This window comes from Protopterus annectens, chromosome 5.part1, assembly GCF_019279795.1.
Source record: "Protopterus annectens isolate FY-2018-M chromosome 5.part1, PAN1.0, whole genome shotgun sequence".
NCBI classification, from domain to species: Eukaryota; Metazoa; Chordata; order Ceratodontiformes; family Protopteridae; genus Protopterus; species Protopterus annectens.
In genome coordinates, this window is record NC_056736.1 from 144,995,273 (window position 1) to 145,018,049 (window position 22,777).

The window sequence follows — 22,777 nt, forward strand, 5'->3', positions numbered from 1 at the left end:
TGAGTAGCTGCCTCAAACACATGCAATACACAGAGCATCCCAACCAATTGTGGTACACTGTAGTGGATATTGTATAGGCAGAGTCAATACACATGCACACAACATACACCACTTTGTCATATGCAGTAAGTGTTAATATGATACACATGGCGTATGTAGACACCTGCTGTAAGGTCATACTCCAGTATCCCAAATGTCATCAACACAACACACATACTATACCTGAGGGGTAGAGGCCTATCATGGGGCAGTGTGACACGCTTCAACACACAACACATTCATGTTAGGCAATGCTCCCTATTGAACACCTTACATACCCATGTAACAACTGGCTGTGAAATGGTTAATATAGCCAAAGTGGTGCAGGTCAGGTACAGCAAGATAGTTGCCAGTGTGACATACATTAGTGGCCTTGATTGACCACATGATGCTGCCTGATGATGGCTCGTGATACTGCACTACATCCAGTTACAGTAACTACAGTATTACACATAGCATTCATTGCTATACACCTGTCAGTTGTGTGCATCCGGCCATGGCATGTATACCTAGGAGTGATGGTGCACAGTTGTGTGCATCCAGCCATGGTATGTATACCTAGGAGTGATGGTGCACAGGACATTGGAAAACGTTTCAGACTTGCACAGCAATGTTGTGTCTATGTATACATTGTGTTCCAGGGTGAGGCCAATCATTGAACAACACACATGTATCAACGACATGTATACTGTTATCAACAAGGACTCTCCACACTCGCACTGCATGCTGTTGAGCAACACACATTCTGCATGCTGACACGTGTGATAGGACTCTTTGGCTTGTGATACTGTACTCCACCATCAACCACTAATGAATATGTTCCATATTGCTGTTGGTGTGTGTGTGTGTGTGTGTGTGTGTGTGTGTGTGTGTGTGTGTGTGTGTGTCAACTTGACTGAGTAGTGTATTTGTGTGCATGTGTTCATGTGTGCATGTGTTCATGTGTCCATGTGTGCATATGTGCATGTGTTCATGTGTGTATGTGTGCATGTGTGCATGTGTTCATGTGTGCATGTGTTCATCTGTTCATGTGTGCATGTGTGCATGTGTTCATATGTTCATGTGTGCATGTGTTCATGTGTGCATGTGTGCTAACATCCTGTACAGATTGTGAAGTGTGTTTCCTGTCTTTCTCTCACAGGTGCTGCGATATTGTTGGATGAGTGCAGCAGGGAACCTGAAGTCACTGCCACAAATAGTGGACATGATGACACATGTGTAGTGGCACATGCAGGTTTGTCAGGGTCTGTCGTTGCTGTCCACCCAATCTATGCGCACATTCATACTGTCGATACATCCCTCAACACCAATGGCCTTAGCGGAGGAACAGCATACAGTAGGCATCGACCAGGATAGTGTGGTATCTATGGCACATGCAACCCCACACAGCAGCCATATCCAGACACCTGGAAGGGTACCACATAGGCATATGTCCAGGGGTTCTCGTGGGAGCACTGCTGGTCATAATGCCCCTGACAGATGTGCCCCCACAGGTCTCACAATCTCAGGTATGTTCAGGGCTGTAATGCAGGCACATGCACAGGCACATATGGAATGGTACACCAGGCAGGGATTAAGGGTGCAGAGGGCTCACACCACCGCTATCAATGACAGTATCCGTGACCTTGCCGGTGCCATCGGTAATTACACCGAGGTCATTGATAGACGTTGGGGGGGAGACACTAGATGTCCTCCGCAATGTAATGGCCATGTGCCAGGACAGTGCAGGATGGCTGAGATGTCGACGTGGATGTATGCCAGCTACATCATCAGCTGGCAGTCGTCGCGGACAACACACAAGTCTCAGCCACTCCCGTAGTGACAGTACCAGCCCCAGCAATGTTGGGGCTGGGCTGTCAATAGACCATCCTAGACGACCATGTGCATGTGGCTCTGGCCAGTCCCGGCAGGGACATGGGTCCAGTCGGCATACCAGTCTGGCTTAGTACCCGATATTGTCTGTGGCACCCCTGGCAGGCACAGGTACTGTGTCCATGGCTGGAAACATTGATCTGTACAGCCTGACAGGTACAGTCTGTGGCTGTCCCACAACCTCCCATATTTTGCAGCCTCAAGGTGGAACTGTGTGCATGCAGACACACACACATAAATCAAACATCTAGGGCTAACACATACACACACACATTACACCAACATTGACCCATACTGTACTGTTGTCCCTCACACACACACACACACACACACACACACACACACACACACACACACACACACACACACACACATACATGTCGATTGGATGGGTCATTGTCGGGCTCTGGCAAACCAATAACACACCCTGTGCATATGATGAAACTGTGCCACCTCCTGTCATCTCTGACTATGATGCAGGAACAGGCTTACATGGTGCTGATGCACAGGGTGACCTAATAGCAGTGTAGCAATGTTAGCATGTTGTCAACAGCAAAGTGTACTGATATCCTTGTAGGTATATCTGAGCAGGCATGATGCATTAAAGCTATGATTATCAATGTAGTATTGTTTAAACCAGTGTTAATTCCAAGACTGTATTGTCTGCCCTTGTGCCACTTGGCTGATGTGTGCGGTACTGGCAGCATGTGTTGGTGAGTGGATGGTATGTGTGTGATGTGTGCAATACAGATTTGCAGGTGTACATTTGTGAACATGATGGAGGTGCACTGTCTGCATGTATGTGCATAGTGGACACGCCCTGTATTACACAGTGTTAATGCTTCATATTTCCTATTGATGGCCAGTATGCATTTTACTACACATATGTTACAACTTGGGTACACATGTGTGTATGACATGGTTTGACACTATGCTGTGGGTGATGCTGTTTATATCAGTCATTGTTTTGCATTCTGGTAGTATGCATAACCTCAACAGCCTGATTTTACTCAATTGTTAGATGATGTCTTGACAACTGACACACAGATGTAGGATACACAGTAGCATTTGAGCCCTTCTGGTAGTATACTATACCAGTAACCAGTGGCATTGCCCGCCACCCATTCCTGGGACCACTCCTGTTTGGCATGTAGCCGTCCTAGGTACAAGCAAACACACTAGGGATATGTCCGTCCAGATCTGGTAATGCATACAGTGGCCTACAATGCATTCTCTGGATGAGGCACTTATCCTCCACAAGGGTATCATACAGACAGATACCTGTTGACCAACCCATGCTGTAAAGCTATAAGCCAACTATAGCATAGTCATCCACATTTACTATACATAGTATCCTGACAGTACCACATTGGTAGTAGCCCACAACATGTAGCAGGGGTACCGATGTGTACATACAGCCACATGTTATGTCATCTGTCCTTTGGTATTCACATTTCCAAAGGTATGCTGATGTCCCTCAGTGCATCACATAAGCAAGAAGGGGTCTGTATGCATATCTATGGAGGTATTGTACACCTATAATGAATGGCCATTATTGACAGACTGTGTTGTGTTTGAACATGTCTGACATATACCCCAGGCATGAACCCTCACTCACACTATTCTATAGAAACTGTCATGGGTATGTGTGACACAGATGACCTAGGCCACAGATCACTACAGTGGCTGGCATTGCCACATACATACATATGTGACCTAAGGTCTGAGAAGCAGCAGCACAGACTGTCAATGGTAACAGATGTATTCGTGTAGAAAGCAGGCTTCACACCTATGAAATAATTGAGGTCACATGTACATATATGTATTTGCCACACAGACAACAATTGAGGTCACATGTACATATAGGTATTTGCCACACAAATACCTGAAGTGTGCAATGCACATACTGTTGTTTTACTGATATGTCATACAGTTGTAAAAGCAAAACCCACAACCCATTGACCAACAGTGTCACACACACACATACTCAGCAATTGCAGGATTCAAACCCCTACTTAACGATGTTATGATACTAGAGAGCTACGCATTAACATGATGGGCTATATGCTTTACTGGCAGGTTTTGTTTCCACTGCTGTATTTGTGGGATACTGACATCATCAGACTTGCCAAAGAGATTACCTCTTTGAATGTGTTTTCCCAGTCTCCAAAATGGGCACTCCTCTCAAAGTAAATCACACACACACTCAACAATTGCAGGATTCAAACTCCTAGCTAATTATGCTACAATTCTAGAGTGGTACGCATTAACACACCACGCTATATGCTTTACTGGGCGATTTAATGTCCACTGCTGTATGTCTGGGATACTGACATCATCAGACTTGCCAAAGAAGAATTTACCTCTTTTAATGTGTTTTCCCAGTCTCCAAAAAGGGCACTGCTCTCAAAGGGAATCACACACACACACACTGAGCAATTGCAGTATTCAAATCCCTACCTAACTAAGTTATGATACTAGAGAGATACGCATTAACACAACACGCTATATGCTTTACTGGGAGTTTTCATCTCCACTGCTGTGTTTTTGGGATACTGACATCATTAGACCTACCAAAGAGGAGTTTACCTCTTTTAATGTGTTCTCCCAGTCTCCAAAAAGGGCACTCTTCTCAAAGGGAATCACACACACACCACCCACCCACACACACAAGAAGCAATTTCAGGATTCAACCCCCTACCTAACTATGTTGTGATACTAGAAAGATATGCATTAACATGACGTGCTATATGCTTTATTGGTAGTTTTCATCTCCACTGCTGTATTTGTGGGATGCTGACATCATCAGACCTGCCAAAGAGGAGTTTACCTCTTTTAATGTGTTTTCCCAGTCTCCAAAAAGGGAACTCCTCTCAAAGGAAATCACACACACACACACACCCACACACACACACACACACACACCAGCACCCCCCCCACACACACTCACTGAGCAATTGCATGATTCAAACCCCTATCTAACTATGTTATGATACTGGAGAGATACGCATTAACACAACATTTTATATGCTTTACTGGGAGTTTTCATCTCCACTGCTGTATTTGTGGGATACTGACATCATCAGACCTGCCAAAGAGGAGTTTACCTCTTCTAATGTGTTTTCCCAGTTTACAAAAAGGGCACTCTTCACAAAGGGAATCACACACACTGAGCAATTGCAGGATTCAAGCCCCTACCTAACTATGTTATGATACTAGAGTGATACACATTAACACGACGCGCTATATGCTTTAGTGGGAGTTTTTATCTCCACTACTGTATTTGTGGGATACTGACATCATCAGACCTGCCAAAGAGGAGTTTACCTCTTTTAATGTGTTTTCCCAGGCTCCAAAAAGGGCACTCCTCTCAAAGGGAATCACACACACCACCCCCACACTAAACAATTACAGGAATCAAACCCCGATCTAACTATGTTATGATACTAAAGAGATACTCATTAACACGACGCACTATATATTTTACTGGGTGCTTCCTTTTCTCCTGCTATATTTGTAGGATGCTGACATCATCAGACTGGACATGGTAATGTGTGTGCACTTTGTTTTATGTAATCCCAGGAATGAACCATGTGGGTCAGCAGGTGTTAGCTTGAACAGGACTCCACAATTCTTAGCTTGTGTGATCTCTCTGTGGACAAATTGCCATTCCTTCATATGACAATACATATTTATGCACAGGTTGTTGACTTTGTGGATACAACATGTGTCTGTGATGTTGATAAAGGGCTTTTCAGAGTCTATGTGGGACGTGTGTAGCTCCCTTCAGTGATGTGTGACCTGGGCGGCTGCCTTGCAAACAGTCTAGCAGGTTTGGGAACCATGATCTGCCCATGATCATACCACAGTTGGTAGGGCTGTGTGTTTGTCGGCTTCCAATAACTCTGTTTATGACTTCAACCATGATGGACTCAATGGCCTTGCAGATCAGATGTCATAGGCTTATAGGACTATAGTTCCCATGGTCTGTTGTGCACCAACACTTGTGGGGTGTGCCATATGTTGCTGTAACACATTCAACAGTTTCAGATCCTGTAGAGAGGGTGATGCTCAACAGACTGTTCAGGTGCAGGGTCTGTTTGTTCTGTAGTTCACTTATGACACATATAGGGAAACATTGTAATCCAACTGATGCCATGTTTTTGGCTTTGGAAGGAGCTGTTTATCCATTCTACATGTGATATCTCCTAGTATGATGATAGGGACTTTTGTCAGTGGGAGGTGAGTATGTATGAATGGGCCTGTCTGAGAGGATGTCAGCATTGTCAGTCAGGTACAGTTGGCCCTGACTCAGGACATATATGAGTGTACATTGCTATGTATGACATAGCTGAAGGAAGTGTCCTGGTTCTGTCTGGACTCCTTTGTAGATAATCTTTCCAAAACACCAACAAACCTGAGCATTAAACCCCTGTTATACTCTTTTACACACTTAACACCCTACTGATCCCTTTTGATCAGTCAACAGATAGTATGTCATCATAATATCCTGGCATGTCCAAAGATTGGTTCCGTGTGTACTCTCCAGTCCAGCTGGTGAATATGGGACTTTTGAGGCAATGTTACAACTGCCTTATGTACACAGACAACCCTCACCTCCTCCCAACAAACTCAGATATATGTGAGAGATGCAACTATATAGACAAACAGGAGGCTGAGCTCTCTCGACCCATGACCGGCACAGTCTATCAGGTGGTGAAGGTAACCACACACACCACAAATCCAGTCTCCCATAAACCTATAGCGACAACAAACAAAATACATTACCACACAAATACATACTCGGAAGCTCTAAATAATATCTGCCTAAGCAGCAGAGACCTCCTAAGCAGACACCCAAACAACTGCTACCCCACAACAATACCCACATATCCCATGGTTCACAAAGCCAGTGTGCCACACAGTCACTGCCCTTAGGGCTAAACAACACATCTAATACACTTGTAATAGGTGACTCTATTGTCAGACACACTGACGTCACACTCACCAGGCTGACAAGGAGAAGGACACTTTGAGCTGTCTGTCAGGTGGCAGGTTCCACCACATTACACATGCACTCAGGTCACTCCAAAGCAAGTTCAAATATGGCTCCATCATTGTCCATGCTGGTGTGAATGACCTCAGACGTTCCTCCCTGGACTACATGACAAGAGACATAGAGGAGCTCTCTGATCATGTAACCCAAGCCAGTATGACCCTGACCTTCTGTAGCATCTTACCCTCACCAAGAATGGTGGTACAGTATACAGACAAGCTGATCATTTGTAACAGTTGGCTAACATATTGGTGTCATTCAAAGGGGATCCAGTGTCTGTCAGCCTGGGATGACATGCTCGACATGCAACGTAGCTTCGCTATGGAGAGCTTGCACCTGTCACCCCTGGACTTTTGCATACTGGCTAAGGCTGTTGCCACCCCCACAGTGCCTTTTTTGGGCAAGGCTCAAAAGACAAACCCACTTCCATAGACAATACAAGGTAAAAGAAACTACGGGTAATGCTGCTTAACACCAGATGTCTAGACCTCAGAATGCATGCACTCAAGACTCTCCTCAGTATGGAGAATGTCGATATCTGTAAAGTAACAGACACCTGGTTCAGGCTTCCAAAAGCACACCAGCACAACCAGGTTATACTTCATACCATGCTTTTTGGCCACAAGACTCGGACCGAAGAAGAAATTTAGGGGGAGTATCCGTGTACATCACAGATACACACACCTCCAGGTTAGTAGCACTGCAGGAAGCATCATAGACCATACATGTGCAACTAACAGTGGGCAAAACTGCCTTTCAGTTTATAGCCTGCTACAGACCACCCTCCCAAACTCAGGAACCCCACTCAGCTTTCCTGGGAACACTGGAGAATATGACGGTCTCTACAAACACCATTATATGGGGTGACTTCAACTACCAAAACATTGACTGGGAATACTACTCAAGACCCAACACCCTCGCCCAACAGTTGCTAGAATTTCTAAACCCAAATGCTATGTCACAACTGGTCGCCACACCCACAAGAGGGGAAAACATATTGGACCTGATCATCATCAACAAGGGGACTCCATGTTCCATGCCAGAGGTATGCCCCTCATTGGTAAGGTCAGACCATACATTTATCTCACTGGACATCCATATCCCATCCCCACCCCCATCCTAGGTTCTTTCGGTGAAGAACTTACCAAAAGCAAATGTCACACTTCTCAAAACCGAGGTGGTATCCTTCAAAGACCCTGGGACAGATGTAAATACGTCTCAGACCGCTGAATCCTTTACAAACACATTCTATTGACACCTAGTAGAATGCATGGATCGTGCTATCCCAAATAAAAACAAGACTCACTCCTCCAAAGGCAGGGGACCTGTCTGGTGGACCCCAGCCATAAATAAGCTATACAACAAAAGGAGGGGGCTACTACATGATAGAGCACAATCCCAAAAAGGGAAGGCATCTCTGATCAGTACTAGCAAGAAACTACGTTCACTCATGAATTCATCTAAGACCCACTTTGAAAGGTAAATTGCACCAGACACTAAGGACAATCACAAGGCCTTCTTTAGTTATGTCATGAACCTGGGTGCCATCTCCCAGATATGCTGTGAGTTACTGCAAAATGACAATACATACACTGAACCCACAGACATTGCCAACATCCTGGCAAACAGGTTCAGTGCAAATGTCACCCCCCATCCCCCCTAATGAGCAAATGTCCATCCCAACAGAGTGTAGCCTCCCTGACATCACAGATGATCAGGTGAGTGCTGCCATCTTCAAAGCAGACAACACAGCATCAATGGGACCGGATGGTGTCCCGACCTGCATCTTACACAAGCTTCATGAAGAACACAACCCTCACACGAAGTCACTGTTCAATATCAGACTTACTACAGGATATGTACCCAAGGAATGGAGTACAGCAACAGTGGTCCCGCTCCACAAAGTTGGTGCCACAACAGACCCCGGACAATATCACCCTATAAGCCTGTATAGCCTGGTCTGCAAAGCTATGAAGCGTATCATCATGGAACTCATACACACAGACATCGGGAACCTACAGGCAATGGATCCTACACAATTCAGCTTTGTTGTGGGCAGATCTTGCCTCTTGAACATGGTCAACTTCTTTAAATAGTTACCAGGTCCATAGATGTAGGGAAGGTAGTCCACACAGCCTACCTGGACCTTGCAAAAACCTTCAAAACAATACCCAACTCGGGCATCATACATAAGCTCACCAGCTTAGATATCGACACATATGTCACAAGATGGATTGCTAACTGGATCAGGGATAGCACCCACATGGTAAGTATTGCAGGTGCTATGTCTGACTCTACACCAGTTACACATGGCGTCCCACAAAGCTCAGTCCTGGGACCTCTCTTTTTCAGTATATATTTCTCTGACATACAGGCTAACACAGGAGGAGTATGGCTGACCATGTTCGCAGATGACTGCAAACTGGGTGCCATATTTGACTCTCCAGCTGCACATGTATCCTCCAAAATGGTCTCACAGAGATGGATAACTGGTGCCAGAGCCATGGCCTACAGCTAAATGCCATTAAATGCATAGTCATCCCCTTTGGGAATAACAAAGTGCCCACACATTACCACATAGGTGTTAATACATTAAGTACGGTAGAAGTTGTTAGGGATTTGGGGACACGAGTAGTTAGTAATCTTGCCTTTGACAATCACATTGCCAAAGTGGTTAGACAGACCTTCTATATAGCCCACCTTATCCCAAAATGTTCCACATCTAGATCAAGTAAAGTCATTGTGCCCCTATACTCATCAGGCCCATGATTAGATACAATGCCCCATTTGGGATGTACCTTACCCGACACCTGCAGCAACTGTAATGGCCACAAAAGTACCTCACCAAGTGGATCTAGGGACTCATGCAGATGCCCTGTGCAGTCCGGCTAAAGTAACTCCAGCTCTACTCAGTCGCTTACCGCCTACTCGGATGCGATCTGTGCCTGTTGTTTACAGCCATGTCCAACACCGAATTAATGGACATGCTCCACCTCAGGATATCCAGATCCCTTAGATCTACACGCTCCAGGGACTTACACCTCAGCACAGATATATTAATAGGACATGCTGGAGGGACACATTCATATCCCAGAGGCTCCCCTCACTCTGGAATGGGATCCCAGTCCTGCATAGGCAGAGCACCCCACTGAACCCCAACAGGAGACATATTGACGAGTGGATGGGTGATCATATGTTTACCCCTGGGATGTCTTCTGGGTCCCTGCTAGACAGAGAAACAATAAACTAAACGTACAAGGCCTATCTTGTGTGACTTACTATTCACAGGCACAGTCTACTAATCTAACAGGGCTGCGAAAGCCAAACACACTCTGGCTAGGCTTATAAATGATTGTTTTGCTATAAAGGTGTTTTTTTTGCTCAGCGTTCTTGTTATTTCTTGGATTTACTGATACAGTGGGTTGTATATGAATAGGCTTATAAATGCCCTAGGACAGATAGCCTAGTATCAACCTATGCACCTATTTTAATGTTCGGGATGCACATTGTTTATTGATGATACTGATTGCAGTTTTTTTATCTTCTTTGCTTTCACTTTCTACGAGCAACCTAAGTATCTGCAGAACATATTTTATTATGACAGGGTTCCAATATATTATATATGCGTCTGTTGTCATATAACTGTGTGCACAAGGTGGATTGGTGAATAGTGAGAGGTTCCTGGGTTAACACATGCAACTGCCGGATATGTGTGGCCCACTGCTGTACTCAGACATGGCCTAAGTGCGTGAGCATGCCCAGTCTGTCCTTTCAGTGTTTTATTGCCTGACATTTGTCTCATTTATTCAAGTGTGTGAGCATGCCCAGTGTGACCTTTCAGTATGTTGCTGTCTGAAGTGGACTACATTTGTTGATGTGTGTATACATGACCAATATTAACATTTATACTATATGTGTGTTGAAAATCAGGTTCTATTCCTACTGCAGGGCTCACCTTTGTGTCATAACTCGACGGGGATTATGCTGTGCCTGCAGGGTTTCCATGAGATACTTTGCATAGACTTATCAACATTTCTTCATACAGGCTGACCACTGCAATACTGTCATGGTTTAGTGGTTCGGTACTATGATTGTAATGCACAGTATCCTGGGTTCGAGGCCTGTCACTGCTTTATATTTTCATACTGAGCAGACCAGACTGCTTAAGGGCCAGTAGAGCAAATATGAGCATGTTTGCTTTTGTTTAGCTATGTCCAACGTAGACCAAGCTTGTCCAACATGGCTCAACGTTAACCAACATTGCTGAATGTTGCCCAATATTGCTCAACACTGACCATAGTTGTGCTAGTGTTAGTGTGTGCAATTGCTTTACATATAATAAATGGTGGTGAAAGCTGTTTAGCACTGCTTTATATTGCTTAACACATGGCAATCATGCCTCAGGTGGTGCTGCAGGGCTTCCTATGTTGGATGCACATACTGCACTCCCTATACATGTTTGGAAACAGGTATGTCAAGTTAGGCATCCCTTTTACTATATGTGCGAGTCAGAGAGAGGTATCATTTCCAGGGTTTCTACTGAGCCAGTGTATGTGCTATGCGTTGCCTCTTTGCCAAGGCCAAAGCATACTGGGCACGCCTCCTTCTGCCTACTGGGGCATGCTCAGGTTGTTCCTCCTCTGAGTCACGCTCTGCCTATGATGGCCTTGGCAATGGTGGGGGGTTGTTTGGCCCAGGCCTATGTTGGTCCTGCTGCAGCTGTTTTCACAGGATCAAATAATGTAGCATAGCACATACCATGACAATTTGGGTACATGCAGTTGGTGAGTACTGCAAGGCTCCACCAGATGTGTCCAGGCACCGGAACCATGACTTGAGCAGGCCAAACACACGCACGATTACATTTTGTGTTTGTGCGTGTGCCTCATTATGGCGTTCCTGTTCAGGTGTGTGTGCATTTCTGATGGGAGTCATCAGCCACAGCTCCAGTGCATAGCCAGCATCCCCCACTAGGTGACCATGAGGGATGTCCCCATTGGCAAATGTCTGGTACAGCTGTGTCAGATGCCAGATATGGGAATCATGGTAACTTCCAGGGCAGCCAGCACACACATTCAGTATTATGCCCTGGGCATCACACACAACCCGGCAGTTGATGGAGGGGAAGCCCTTACGGTTGAAGTAGACCCTACCCCGCTCACCGGCTGGTGCTTTGATGCGTATGTGCTCGCAGTCTATTGCACCCACTACCTCAGGGTATTCTGCTATTTGCTGCAATACCTCACGGGAATTGGGGAAATATACATGATCACCGACATGTGCTGACATGGCATCCAGGAACTGGTGCAGTACCCTGGATGCTGATGCCTGTGATATTCCCATCATATCACCAGTTGGTCTCTGGAATGTACCTGTTGCTAATATTCTTAGGCCAACACATACCTTGGTTTCCACTGGGATGGGTTCCCCTCTGTTGGTTCAGTGTGTGTGAGGCGTGGCCTGCACAGCTCAACAATTTGCTGCAAGAGGTCTCTGTCCACTCTATAGCGCTCCACTATCTCCAGCTCATGTAGCCCCTGATAGGTTACCCTGGGCCTGTGCACTCTTTTCCCTCTCCTCACAGTGGGTTGTCCAGCAGCATTCGCATTGTCATCACCCTCAGCATGTTGCATATGTCGCCTTATAACAGCAGTGGCAGCCCCTAACATTTATTTGTCTCAGTAAAGCTTTTTCAGTTTTCACTTCTATTAGCTTACTGCAGTGTTGCAGTGTCTCTTGAGAGAAACATAGTGGAATGTTGTTTGCAGAGTTGTAAGTGCTGGGCTGGGCTGGGCTAGTGTACTGTGTAATTGCATGATTCTGATTGTTTTCACCTGCTAGCTTTGCTAGTACTCCCTGGTTAACTTCCTATTTGTTGTGCTTCCTTTTTCCTTTCTGTTTCCTCAGGGGGGCAGCGCCGCACACACAAGTGCAAACACGTGCACACCAACTCACAAGTGCGCACACATGCTTACACGGACTAAAACTTACTTATTCTTGCTAAAACACGTGCACATTGACGCAAACGCGCTTACACAACTTTAAACAGCCTTAGACATGCTTACTCTGGCTTAAACACGTGCACACAGGCATACACGCGTGCACACAGTCTTACTCGGATATACAGGTGCGGACCCGCACACATACACGTTGCAGGCACTTCAGCAAGAAGCTTTAGTGTTATCCACGGCATACACCTTCAATTTCTTGCCTTTAGCTAGGCTACCTGTTGACACCCCTCTTGCAGTGATGTGTAACTGAAAGCAGACACATGCCATTCTGCTCCAATGAGCTTCACTTCTTTCATACATACCCCCCTCATGATGTCACCTATCTTCTACTCTGTTACTCCCCTTTTCCTACTCCTAAAATCCACTGACTGTGCTCATTTGCTATGTAAACTTGGGATTCACTATCCTAACCCTCATTTGCCTAGGATTGCCTACTAATGCTTGGTTACATTTCTTAGACTGAGCTTCCCCCCTTAGCAACCTCTACTCGGTAGCCATGTTGTCTTCAGCCTGCCATTCCCTTACATTGTAAATTAAGAATTGCAATAAAATCCACATTTGTGGATTTTAATTATTGGTTTTCTGTTTTTTAGAGCGCAGCGTGTTTTCGCGGCGCTGCGCTACACTTAAACACTGGAGATCAGGATAAAAAAAATTATTTTATTTTTATTTTGCATTGGTGAACATTGCCAATGGCCGTATTTTTGGCCATTGTCATGCTTCCTCAACTGGATGCATCCTTTTTTTGGATCTTTCACGGCTCCGTTTTGCTATTTGCAGAACCGTACTCAGTTGTCAACAGAGTACATTTCTGCAAATAACACTACTCTTACTCGGACAGGTTCGGGTTTCCTGGATCGCAAATTTACCTCATTTGCATAGCTTTCGCCTGCAATTGAGGTAATTTGCATATCCAAGCCCTGTCCGTGTAAGACTCGTTTTAGGAGCTCTGTTGCACGCCCCTACCGGCTGTTCCTGGATCGCTCTGCGGACATGTTGGCTGCATGGAGTCTTACTCTAGTCTTAGACTCCGTGCAAGCCTTTGTGAATCCGGCCTGATATGTTTTCAAAGTGCATTTTTGAAGTCTTTCAGTGTAGATATTGATTTCATTTCAATAGACAAATGATTCCAAGAGGCAGATAAAATCTTTTTTTCTTTTTTATCTTTGAAGAGTGGTCTGATTAGTGTCATGCAATCACATTGGGTGTTTCTTAGAGCATAGCTTTAGTCCCTGAATAGGTACTTCAGACATTAGGGGTGGCCAGTATCCCTGTTTTAATACTTAGAACAAGAGTCAGTTAAGTACTCAGTTATGGATAGCCAGAGTAGATCTTTGAAGAGGTTACAGTGGTGTGTCTGAGAATTTATCAATAAGCACAAGTTGAAAAATTTTGCTTTCGGTAATCTTCTACCTTTGGAGTACTGTAGTTGGAATGTACGGCCATTAAGGGTAGACCATACTTAAGTTTTGGTAGGAGTGTATTCTTAACAGTTGCATTCCTGGATGCTGGTAAAAAAGATGAGGGATTCTGTAACAAATCTGAGTTGTGAAAGTACTTCATTTGTAATATCGTCAGTGTGGATTGTGAATGAGAGAGGTTACTCAAGAGTGCAACCACATATTTGCATTCAAATAATGTGGTGGATGAAACTGTGACAGCAGGTTCATAGGTTCATAGGTTCATACTAGGCTATCTGCCCGAGGGCATTTACAAGCCTAGCCCATCGTTTTGTGGCTTACGCCACCCCTTTAGTATGGGGAACTATACCCATTATTTTGCTGTGCCTCTGTCGAGCAGTGACACTGAGGTAATCCCTGGGGTATATCTGTGATCTCCCATCCATTGGTCAAGATTTCTCTTGAACAAGGCCAGCGAGGTGCTCTGCCTCACATGTACCGGGATTTTGTTCCACAGCATAGGGAGTCTTTGGGTGATGAATCTATCCTCCAGCACGTCCTATTAATAGCCGTGTCAAGGTTTAAGTCTCCGCCCTTGTGGCTCTGATGGATCTAGATTTTTGAGGTGAAGCATATTCATCAAATCTGGGTTTGACATGGCCTTGTATGTTAGGCAAAGGTCACCTCTGAGCAAGGTGCGACTGAATAGAGCTGGAGTTCTTTCAGTCGGGCAGCATAGGACAGATTTTTGAGACCCTTTATCCTTTTGGTGAGGAACTTTTGTGGCCTCTCCAGCTGCTGCAAGTGTCGGGTCAGATACATTCCGAATGGGGCATTGTACTCAATCATTGGTCTGATGAGTGATGAGTAAAGGGAGACTATGACCTCCCTTGATCTAGATGAGAATCCCTTCATGATAAGGTGGGCAATGTAGAAGGTCTTCCTAACTACTTTAGCTACATGGGTGTCGAATGACAGACTACTATCAACCTGGGTCCCCAGGTCCCTGATAACTTCTTCTGTGCTCAGTGGATTGCCACCTATTTGGTAGCTAGGGGTAACCTTGTTTTTCCCGAAGGGTATGACTATGCATTTTTGGCATTTAACTTTAGGCCGTGGCTCTGGCACCAGTTATCCGTTTCTGTGAGACCCTTCTGAAGGATATCTGTATCAGATGTGTTTTCTACTATGGCGCCCAGTTTGCAGTCATCTGCAAACTTTGTCAGCCATAACCCTCCTGTGTTTGCTTGTACTTGGAAAAGTAGATGCCAAACAAGAGTGGGCCCAGGACTGAGCCCTGTGGGACACCACTTGTGACAGGCTTTGAGTCTGACATGGCTCCAGCAACTCTGACCCTGTGGGTTCTGTCACTCAGCCAGTTTGCAACCCATCTTGTGATGTATGGGTTGACATTTAAGCTGATGAGTTTTTCAATGATACCCGAGTGGGGTATTGTATCAAGGCCTTAGCCAGATCGAGGTAGGCTGTATGGACTGCCTTTCCTCATCAATGGCTTTGGTGACTGTTTCAAAAAGTCAACCAAGTTTAAAAGGCATGATCTGCCTTTGACAAAGCCAAACTGGGTTGGATCCAAAGTCTGCAAATTCCCTATGTCTTTATTTATGAGGTCCATTATGATCCTCTCCATGGCTTTGCAGATAAGGCTTGTCAAGCTAATGGGCCGGTAATTTCCAGGGTCGGTGGAGGCACCACCTTTGTGAAGTGGTACCACAGTTGCAGTGCGCCACTCCCTGGGTAAGTATCCAGAGGTAAGACTTTGATTAAACAGCTGTCCTAGCTGTGGGTTTAATTCCTCATTGAGTTCATGGAGCACACAGCCGGGGACACCATCAGGTCCCATGGATGCTGTGTTTTTGCTTTGGAGAGAGCAGTTCTCACTTGGGCGCTGGAGATGTTTGGGGGGCTGCAATCGTTTGGTATAGATATCTCTCCTTTTGGGGGGGGGGAGAAGTTTGCACTGAACCTGTCAGCCAGTATGTTGGCAATGTCTGTAGGATCAGTAATCTTCACATCATTTTGAACTAGCTCTGAGCATATCTGGGAGTTTCCTCCCAGGTTTCTAACATAGCTAAAGAAGGCCTTATGATTGTCTTTTGAGTCTTTAGCTATTTTTCTCTCGAAATTTGCTTTGTATGATTTTATGAGAGCTCTTAGTTTTTACTTATAGTGATCAAGGGTGTCTTACCTTTTAAGGATTTTGCTCTATCTTGTAGTAGCTTCCTCCTTTTGTTGTAGAGTTTGTTTATGGCTGGGGTCCACCAGACTGGATGCTTGCCTTTGGTACAAAGAGTCTTTGTTTTGCTTGGGATTGCCTTATCCATGCAGTCCTGCAGGTGCTGGTAGAAGGCATTTGTAAGTGATTCAGCGGCTTGAGTACTGTTTTCCGCCGGCTCGGGGCCTTAAAGGAGACCACACTAGTCTTTAGAAGTGTGAAGTCGGCTTTGAGAAGTTCTTTACTGTGGTCTTTTATTTCAGGTGGGGTGGGATGAGGACCTCCAGCAAGATTAGTTTGTGGTCTGATCTCACCAGTGAGGGGTACACCTCCGGTGTTGAACATTGTGCTCCCATGTTCGTGATGATGAGATCAAGTATGTTATCTCCTCTTGTGGGATGGTGACTAGTTGTTCCATGGCATTTGAGTTTATGAATTCCAGGAACTTTTGGGCTAGGGTGTTTGGGCTTGAGTAGTGTTCCCAGTCTATATTAGGGTAATTGAAGTCACCTAGTATGATGGTGTTTGGTGATACATTTATCCTCTAGTGTTTTCAGGAAGGCCATGTGAGGTTCCTGAGTTTGTGAGGGTGGCCTGTAACATGCTACAATTTGCAGAGCAGTCTTGCCTATGGTTAATTGCACCTGGATGGTCTCCGATGCATCGTGCGTTGCCACCAGTCTTGAGGTGTGGGTGTCCTTGATGAATATGGATACCCCCTCCTTTCTTGGTATTGTCCAGATTTTGGGGCCGGAACGCATGATATGAGGTAAAACCTGATAGCGCTGGGGTGCTCTCAGGAGCCTTGAACCAGGTTTCTGTCACAGCACAGACATCGATGTTCTCCATACTGAGAAGGGCCTCGAGTGCGTGCATTTTGAGATTTAGACTTCTGGCATTGAGCAGCATTACCCTTAGTTTTTTCCTTTTTGTGTTCTAGGGTGGTAGGTTTAGAATTTGAGCCTTGCCTAAAAAGGCACTATGGGGTGGCAAGAGCCTTTGCCAATATCCGAATCCCAGGGTGACAGGTGCAAGCCGTCCCTTGCGAAGCAGCGTGGCTTGTCCAGCATGTCATCCCAGGCAGACAGACACTGGATCCCCTTTGAATGACACCAGTGTTTAAGCCAATTGTTAAAGCTGATCATCTTATCTCTGTATTGTGGCATCATTCTTGGTGAAGGTAGGATACTGCTCAAGGTCAGGGTCATACCTGCCTGGGCTACATAATCAGAGAGCTCCTCAATGTCTCTTTTCATGTAGTCCAAGGAGGTACGTCTCAGGTCATTTACACCAGCGTGGACAATGACTGAGTCATATTTGTACCTGCTGTTGAGAGACCTGAGTGCTTGCGTTATGTGGCGGATTCTAGCGCCCGACAGGCAGCTTACTGTGACCTTCTCCTTACTCAGTCTGGTGAGCGGGACGTCAGTGTGTCTGACTATGGAGTCACCAATGACTAGTGTGTCTGGCATTGTGTTTGGCCTTAAGGGCTGTGACTGTTTGACACTCTGACTGTGAGGTCTATGTGTTGCAGGTGTTGTGTTCTGAGGTGGTGGTTGTTTGGGTGTCTGCTTTGGTGGCCTCTGCTGTTTTGGTAGATTTTTGATCAGAGCCTCCGAGTATGTCTTTGTGTGTTTATGTGTATGATTTGAGGTTGTAATGGTACTATGTGAGACTGGGTCTATAGTGTGTGTGGTAACCTTCTCCTCCTGACTGGTCTTGCCAGTCCTATGTTGAGAGAGCTCAGCCTCCAGTTTGGCCGTATAGTTGCATCTCTCGCATGTATTTGTGTTTTGTGGGAGGAGGAGGAGAGGGTTGTCTGTGTACATGAGGCAATTGTAACATTGCCTCAATATTCCCAGGTTCACCAGCTGAGCAGGAGAGGACACTAGCAACTGATCCCTCGACATGCTAGAAGGAATAGACAAAAAAAACTTTAAAAAAGATTCCGGGGAACGTGGGTGACCGAGAAATGGGGGGTTGCCTTTTTGGGGTACTATCTATGACAAGAGTGCCGTATCAAGGTAATAAGTACTGTAGGAGCAAGTGCTACGTTTAACAGATAGAGAATAGTCTACTTGGAGTCAAGTAGAGATGATCTTTTTAATTATAGGATAAGCTGATTAGATCAGGATAAGCTGATTAGATCAGTAGTATAGTTCGAGGTTGTACAGTAGATGGTTACCCTTGTATAAGACCCAATTACACTAAAAATATATAGACCCCTCAGAGGTCCTATAGGCCTTTGTTCCCTCTCACAGACATTATATGCCAGGAAAACTGAAGGTAGGACTGACAGTCTGTTAAATAGGGATTACCTTGATAATTTACAAATACTTTAAGTAACTTAGGAATACTCTCAGATGTTTATAGATCAGATTGAGGAAAATTAAATTTTGGAAGTATTAAACAAGCAAGCTATGTGAAAAAGTCATCTTTCAGATGAGAGCTCTCTAAAAATTTACAAATGAGAGGTGAGGTATTCATCTGTAATTTCATGGCTGTAGCCAGTCATGTATTATTAACAGGTCAATTTCCTTCATCCTGGAAAGAAGCTATAATTATTGTCATACTTAAGCCTGGTAAACATTCCACACTGGTTGCCTTTTGAAGATTAAATTTTATTTTAAATCATGCTTATAAACTATTCATGGGTATAATGCCAGATGGACTTTCCCACCCCCTCCCCTCTATGACCTATCTAGATCAATATCAAACAAGTTTTATTCTGAGTGGAGTCACCTTACATTATTTCAAATTGTGCTACTTATTGAAGATGGAACATGCTGTCAATAGCCCTTTCTTGTAGCAAGCCAGGATGCTACGAAAACCTCTGACAGAGTGGATTGTGAGATTCTTTTTGAAACCCTATCAAACTTTGCATTGCCCAGATGATGGCATCCATATATCACCACTCAATGGCAAGGGTAAAACTGGAGATAATATCTGATTCTATGTCTATGAGTAAAGGTACAAGGTAGTGATACCCATTCTGCCTTGTTTTTTTCCCTTATTTCATCTGAAATTGAAGGATTCACTTTGAGAGATACCTTTTATAAAATCTCTGTATTATGTGACTGCTTGTTGTTACATCATACTAACTGTGACAAGGACATCTTTTTACTTTTTCAAGAACTTAGTCAGTTAGGGAGCTTGTGCAGATTTAGGTTTAATGAATATAAAACTAAGGTGGTGCTGTTAAATTTTCAAACAAATGTAATGTCACTGACCAAATATTGTTTCTTACTGCATCTAAAATCAGATGACTTATCTTTATCTTCCTACTTCAAAACATAGAAGCTACAATGATGTAATCCATTCATGAATATGCTAGAATGTTGTGTATTACACCACAACATGAACGGTTTTGTGACTGAAACTCATGCAATGTATCCAGGCAATTTCATGATGCTCTCTCCCATTTATTTTATTTGTCTTTCAGGGTATTCCAGTGCACCCCACCCATTTCCATGTTACATTCAGGAAATGTATTCTTTATTTAGTCCAGTGAACTCACCCCCTCCCAACACATTTTAATGTCAGCTGCTTACTTTACCCTTCTTGCAGGGTGGTTTGGGTTTGCTGGATTTAGAGGTATATGCTTCAGAAGCTACTAAGCAGACTGTATATGGGAATCTTGGCCCCATTTTTCATTCAAAGTGGACATTATTATTTTTTTTCTTTTGAGATTTGGTGAGTATGATTTATTTTATCATGGGGTAGCTAGGTAAAAAAGTGACAAAATGAAACAACAGTGTAAATAAAGTCTTCAATCCTGGTTGCAACTAGTTCATTAGATGGCTTAGGGTACAGCAACTGGACGAAGGATATACTTTGGATAGCTCATGCTAGCAATTGGGATCACAGTGTAAAAACATCAAATAAAAACATAACTTTTGTTGGGAGATGTATTATTGGCAGGAGATGTTAGACGGAAAGAATAATATCCTGGTGGATCTCTAAAGAAGAATTCCTTTTTGGTGAAGACATGAGAATTTTTTTTACCATATATTAGGAGATAAGCTGAAGGGCAAAAGTCTGATGTTAATCCCCAAGATAAAATAGCCACTTGGGTCCTATGGATCACACAGAGTACCAACATAAACTGTAAAATAAAAGTGTTATTAGTCAATGGTACAAGCCAGGAAGACTCTTCAATGAATTCAGATTGATCTAGGAGAGAAGCTTGCACAGAGTCTTTGGCTGTACAGATTAGATGTCTCTTTTATCTGCTCCAAGAGATGCAACATGCTGTAAGAAAAATAGTGTATTTGTCTGGCAGTGCCAGATTAAATATTTGTATTCTCTAATACTCTGTCTAGACTGGCCAGCATCTTTGTGTGAGTCTCAACTAATTGTCAGTGATGCCAGAAAATGTTGTTAGTAGACTAGTTTGATACTTTTTTGGGATTACCCCAAGCCAGTTGTTTTTAAAGAGGAGCTACAACACGTGGCCTGAACAGATTAACTTTAACACTTGCGTTGTTCTTGCTGAGCTGTAATTCTCAGATTCTCGCACTACTGTTACATAAGCTTTGAAAGATTCACTCTTCTTACTTAAACTGGCAGCTAATTAAGTATAACTTGCAGGTGAAAGCAGACAGCCCCACCAATAACAGTGCAAGCAAATTTATTAATGCAGTCCTTAGCACACGGGAAACTGTTAGAGGTGAGTGGGAAAGTCAGGGCTCATAACCTGGCAAAGTGGGTTTTATAGGGTAATTTTACCCGCTGGCCATAACAGTTATATGAAGTTCTGTAAAGAGGCATCTCTATTGCGGTATGTAGTTTTGTTTCAAGCAAAGTGGAAATATTCTGTTAATGCTGACTCCCAAACACCTGCATAGACAACTTTGTAGTTCCATAGTTAATATATTTGTTGGCTTTAACAGAATATGGTTTTATTTTTTGCAGTTATGTTATTGTCAGCTTGCAATGTGTCCACACATTTACTATGAAAAAATAAATTAGAAAATGTTCCAGTTATGTGATGGAGAGAAATCAAGCCCTGACTACAGTAGAGACATACCGAGTTCAATTAATGGCTAGAGCACTGGAACAGCTAGGTAGAAAAAGGAAGAATGATATAGAAAAGGCATCTAGTCTGCTCTGTTGTGATTTACTAGTTGTGTATTAGATGGTTTGTTGCATACAAGTGAGACCTGTCAGATAAAACATCCATGACTGGAAGGCTAGGCTTGGTTAACCTAGCTAGTGAGTGCAATACTAAGGTCTTATAATGATTTCAGTGTGAGACAGGCACTCACATCAGTCATCAATGGTGGGGTAAAGCTCTAAAAAATAACAACTCTGATGCCTGAGTAAATGAGAGGCTCTACAACTGGATCTCACCCTAAAGGAAGTGAAGGGCAAATACAAGGAAAAATGAACTGAAAAATAGCTTAAAGATGAAAACACAATAATATAGGCAAATAGGATATAGTGGTGCAACTTTGCTAAATATATGAACATGTTTAGCCATAGAACTCAGTTATGCTTTTGTCACTCATTATATTCTATTTTCAATATATATATATATATATATATATATATATATATATATATATATATCCTTATTTATATGTACAGCTATCTATCTATCTATCTATCTATCTATGTATCTATCTATCTATCTATCTATCTATCTATCTATCTATCTATCTATCTATCTATATATCTATCTATCTATCTATTTCAGTTCACTTATAATTTGCTTCTCTGCATGAAAGTAGCAACATAGCAAAGAAGTACTACTGTGCTAAAGAAAAAACAATTGTTTTCACAGAAGAAATGTGGTACGTATGAGTGAAGTCTGTGATTTTCTTTCAGGAAAACAAAAAGCATTGAAAGTCTGCATTAAGTGGATGAAATTGATTTTCATTAAAAGTGTGATTAAAACAGTGACATTGCAGTAAATTTTGCAGGAGATATTATATGACTTGTATAGAGTATGCAGTTGCTGCCATTTTGAATACAGCAGTGTTATTAAAGAGTGAAACTGACTTTGCACATGTGTACACTTTAGTACTGATTAAAGCTAGATGTTCCTTGAAAGGTTACTCCAGGTCAAAATAACTAACACTTTTGAGTCCCTCTCCCAAAGTGTGGGAACTATGTAGGAAGAACGCCATATATTCAGTCAGAAGTAACGCAGGAAATACTGCAT